The following is a 6022-nucleotide window of genomic DNA, read 5'->3' on the forward strand; positions in this document are numbered from 1 at the left end:
AACTCAGGGGAGATACAAAATTTTGAGGTAGATAGTCTTTCACAAAATTTTGAACAATTTTGAAGTTTTGTATATATGCCGAACAAAATATATATTAAACTCAAGGAGATTAGTTTCATTATGTATAGTTAAGTGTTTTTGACACTAATGTCAAAGGGGGATATTGTTGACCTTAGATTGGTTTTGACAATTGAGTGTCAACACACTTAAGAAATTTTCTAAGTTGATGCCAACTATAATATAGATACTGAGTCACAATATGTGCTAAGCCAAAAAATTCATCAAGTGCCAATACATTCTGATGCTGAGAAAATAGATAGTGCCAATCAAGTTTTAGATGATGAGCAAAGTTCAAGTGTCGAGCAAGACAGAATTCAGTATGTGCCAAGCATCAATAACCAGTAAGTGTTGAGTAATATAGAATCAACATAAGAGTTTTTGCCCTCAAAAAGTAAGATGTAAACTATTTTTAAGCTGACATATGGATAAATCTTGAAGAATTAAAAGATAAGATCAAATCTATTTTATTCTCTATGCAATCAACATGCAACCAATCAGGAAAATAGAAAGATTTGAATAGGAAAGATGGATGAATCTCAATCATAGATTCATACCTAAACCTAAGTCACGAAACCTTTTTAAGGAGGTCGAAACCCCATAATTTAGTAATGTATGAGAGAGTATACAAGAAGAGAATGCATGCAAGGAGAGAATACTAGCGAAGTTTGAAGGAAGTGAAAAGGGGTGAATTGACTTAGAAGAAGGACAACATTGCAGTATCAGTTAGTAGAATAGTGAATCAAGATCACAATAGTTTCATAGTAGATCAGTGAGGATCAGATTGTACAGAACAAGGCTTTGAAATCAGCATTAGTAGTTGCAAGTAATCAGGTCAAATATTCTACTACACTTTCCAACAATTGTATTAGAAGAATGAAATCCTATGGAGATAGGTTTGTTTAATAGCCATTATATAAAGCCTTCAATATTTTGACATTCCAAGTGAATGTTTTGTAAATCCTTTATCCAAGTACACTTCTGATAGAGTGTTAATATCCTTTAATAGGGTAGGATCTAACAATCCTTGTAAGCTTTTAATAGAGTACGCCTTTCACAAGGAAAATCATGAGAATGGTCAAAATATGTAACCTTAACAAGTGAACTTTATTGCTACAATAGTGAAGAGTTGTGGGTGTCATCCCCATCCTAGTTTTACCTTCGCATTGGAGGGTTTCTGTGTAATCATATCCAGTGTCAAGTGTTTATATCAATGCATTTACTTTATATGTTATTTTTATATGTTCATGCATGCAATGTTTTAGAAGTTAAAAGTTTTATTGGTCAAAATTTAATACTTCTTATTCACACCCCCCCTTAGAAGTATAGTTCCCACTTGTTAATTCCCAACATTCTTAAGGATAAGAACTTTTTTTTAAAGTCGTATAGGAGTATAAATCAATTTCAAACCCATTTTTTTGGTTTAATATTTTAGACTGACAATGTAATTCATTAATAAATTGAATCTATACCTAGTGATGGATATATATATATATATATATATATATATATATATATATATATATATGTATGTATGTATGTATGTATGTATGTATGTATGTATGTATGTATGTATGTATGTATGTATGTATTAAGTGTCTTTAAAGAATATAAAAGAATTGGGATCTTCTTCAAATTGGCTATCATGTGACTTTTGGTCCTTACCTCATCTTTTTTCTTTTTGTGAATTTTGATCTTAGTATTTTATTCAAATTTTAGAAGAGGTATGCTAGATTAGGGTATAAATTAGTAAATAGAGTTATATTATGTTTTACTATCATTTTAGCATCGACATTAGTGTCTTCATGTCACAGATATTGTGGTTTATTATCATAATAGTTATAATCTTTATATTACTAGCCTAGGCATGAAGATTAGTATAACATTTATTGTTGATTGTATTAAAATTTTGATATGGGTTTTATATGGTTTAGATATAATGGAAGAGCCTTATAAGAGTTATTTTTAAATTAAGTCTTGGATTTATTTCTAGCAATGTAGTTTTTCTACTTGTGGTTGTTTCAAGATAGAAGATTCTTGATGTGTGTATTTGGTTATGTTGTTTGTGGAAGTATCTTTGTGAGGAATAAAGACCCTACCCTCTCTCAATCAAAAACAAAATTGATGAGCTATAAAGCTCAATTTAGTATGAAGAATGTCATAATATAGTTTTTTTCTTAATGTGTAGTTGATGATGTGAATATCATGAATTATGTCTACATTCCTTATTGATTGGTAGGTTGACCATTCTAGTGATGTTTGCAGCGAGATCCTCAAGCACTCTTAATTTCCTAAGCATACATACACATGAGAGATGGGTTATACTGCAAATCAATTATGATCATACTATAAAATCTATAGTGTTTAAGTTATAAGTCAAGAATCTCACATGCACTAAAAATGTAGATACACTCACAACAAAACCTTAAAATAAAAGGACATTCATTTTAAGATGTTTGCCAATTTTGAACAAGCCATGTTTTTTTTAAAATTATAATATCCCATGTTTGGAACTCACTATTGTAGGATAAGTCAAATATTATTTGTATGTCTTTTGAATAATCAAAGCATATGAGTCATCCTTCAGCCGCTGGCTAGTAAAAGTCCCTTGGGATCTTGTGTATGAACAAATTAAGATTGTCACTGCCTAAAATGTTATACATTCTTTCGTAGGGAAACAACCACCTATATTATAACAATGGGATCTCCCTCTCGATTGAAATAATTGTTCTAAACATCCCTTTTTAGAAAATTAATGATCTCCAAAATTTAAACTCTCGACATAAAATTGTACCCAACGCATTCATAAGATCCATGGCTATTGCAACAAGAGCCGCAGAGTAGGTTAGTTCCTGCCTTGTGAAAAGAGGGATAGATAGTGATAAAGGATGTCCCATGGAAAGAGTGTAGTTTATTTTTTAGTTCATGCATATAAAGGTGGTAATTCTTCTATGTTCAGCAAACAAACTCCAGCCATGAAAAGACTCGAACTAAACTGAATCACAGGTTTAGCAAACAGAGTCTGGCCACGCGAAGATTCCATCAATGAATATATATAATGATAAGACTAGGACTATATAGTAATGCCACATTTGATAATACTGAACATACACTATTTGAGAGAAGCTTAAATACATGAAGGAATCAACTAAGAGGAACATAAATCAGTTTATAATTTAAACAAAAGTAGTATACAGGAGTGTGCATTCTCAGTGAGATGTACCGTATTTGTTTAGACACAAAAGATCATGCAATTAATAGCCATATATCGCCCTTAGTTTTCCTAAATTATAGACTTACTCATGACATTGCTGAAAATATATGATACTATATAGTATCTCGCCAATGACAGTGGTCAACACTTAACATTAAAGAGTTTGCATAAAATATATGAATCAAAATTAGCAAATCTATTATATCAGGTAACAATAGAAGGGAATAAGATCTTGTGTTCAGTGCACATACTCCAGCCACAAAAAGGTTGAAACGCAACTCAATTTGAACATTAGATAGAAACCATATCGTTCAGTACAAGCAATGAAGGAAATTGCATCCATGTATTGTACTGAAAATGAGACATGCATAGTAGCATAGACCACACAACGAACATAGTCTAGCCACGCGAAGACTCCAGAAATGAATATACATAATAAATAGACAAGGACTGTACAATAATGTCACATTTGATCATACTGAACATACACTATTTAAGAAAAGCTTAAATACAGGAAGATATCAACCGAGAGGAACATAAATTAGTTTATAATTAAAAATAACAGTATACAAGATAGTTCATTCTCAGTGATATATACAGTATTTTGTTTAGAGACAAAAGATCATGCAATTGACAGCCATATTTCACTCTTTAGTTTTCCTAAATTACATACATACTCATGACATTGCTAAAAAATATATGAAACTAAATATTAGCTTTGCAATGAGAGTGGTCGACACTTAATATTAAAGAGTTTGCATAAAATATATGAACCAAAATCAATCCCAACAAATCTATTATATCAGGTAACAATAGAAGGGAGTAAGATCTTGTGTTCAGTGCACAGACTCCGGCCACAAAAAGGCTGAAATCCAACTGAATTTGAACATTAGATAGAAACCATATTGTTCAGTACAAGCAACGAAGGAAATTGCATCCATGTGCTAGATAGAAAATGGGACATGCACAGTAGAATAGACCACACAACAAACAAAGTCAGTATAAGTTGCATTCATATATTGAACAATTAATGGGTCATGCACAACAATACATAGAGCATACATCAAAGAGATAAATAAGTCTGCCAAAAACTATTCAAAATCTCGGGATCCATGTTTGCATTTAAAGATATATGCCATGATAATCAAATGCAAGGAAAACGAAGGATGTATAGAAAAAGGTTTATCATTTTATTTCACTAAACCATAATGCTTGTTCTATATCCCATACAAAAATTGGGGCAAGTGTTTTGTGCGTAGTGATGTAATGAAAAATATAGTTTACAGAGCTGGCTATTGGGAATAGCAGATTGCTTTATAGGCAATTATTTGAGTTTTAGAGTCGTAGAGGTCAGTGCCTTACAATCTTTAGAATGGTATTGTTGAGAGCCAATGTAAAAGTACCATAGACTTGGACTTTGCGTAGTTTATATACCATTTTTGAGTTTTTTTTTGGTATTTCTCATAAGGAATTGCTATGATCTCTAGAAAATGTTGCTTGAGAAGATCGCTTTGCAAGGTGCAGTTAATGTTGCCTTTTTTCCTTTGTAGTGTACACAACAATTTGTCTTTTGCAGGTTGTGCACAGTTAGTCTAGTCCAGAGAATCAAGGTCAGTTGAACTATCAAAGGATACTCTTCGGTGGAAAACACTACAACATATTTCGTAGGGTTCCAAGTTTGTACTTTTGGCCTTCAGTGTACCTATGACTTGAAAAATCAAGTGTCATTAGAATGCATTGCAGAAAGCTTAGGAAGAGTTTGTACATATTTGTAATAGAGAGATGCATGTGTTGCTTGTCTACATGTTTAATCTAGTAACTTTTTGCAAGTGTTTCTTTGTGAACTCATCATTGAGTTGTTCGATAAAAGAATACTGTGATGGGAGAATGCATTGGTTATCTCTAGAACTAGTTTTGAAAAAGTTTTTGAATAGTACTAGAGGCACGTTTGATGTTGAGATGAGTTGGATTAGAGTAGCCTACAATTTTGTATAGGTGCTTGCAACATAAACCTATAAAACTTGTGTTTAGTGAGCAACACCAAAGATGGTAGTATTTAATACATAGTAGTAGAGTAGGAGGAAATATCAATGCAAGATATGTATAGTTATTCACTGTGGCCATGCAATTATGTGAGTCTCCATCTTTTACATGTACTTTAAGGTTCCCACAATTGTTATGGTATCTTTTAGCAATAGCGCGAAAGAAGCCAACTAGATAAGTAGAGTTAAGATCTTTTAGTTGGGGAATCGTCATGTCAGGTACCAATTTGTGTTGCTTGCAAATAGATTTGATAATGTCTATCTTGCTTGTAGATGTCAAAGCAATAGATCAAGGAGCATCTCCTCATTCTAATTGAGATTTTCTTTGTATAGTGAAGCCACTAATCTGAATGTTGGAGCCAGCTATTATCTATGGTAAGAAGTTGCCTATCAAAGAATTGCTAATGTTCATTGTAATCATCATTTGTGCTTTACCAATGACAAGGTCCACATGGAAAATCTCTACTTTGTATTGTGCAGTTTTTTTTTTGTTTGTTTCTAGTCCATAGACAACCAATATTTCTCCTTCAAATCCCAATCTAGCCCATATCATATAGAGGTCTCGAATTGTGCTTATCTATTATGGTATTAATGTGAGGATGTAGGTAGATCACAAAGGTAATCATAAATATGTTGTCGAGATGAAGACAATGTCTAAGTGAGTTTTATAATATATACAAATACATTTAAATTCTTAATTTGAATTAGT

Source organism: Cupressus sempervirens, chromosome 11 (genome assembly GCF_028749045.1).
Source record: "Cupressus sempervirens isolate cs-2001-9-10 chromosome 11, ASM2874904v1, whole genome shotgun sequence".
Lineage (NCBI taxonomy): Eukaryota > Viridiplantae > Streptophyta > Pinopsida > Cupressales > Cupressaceae > Cupressus > Cupressus sempervirens.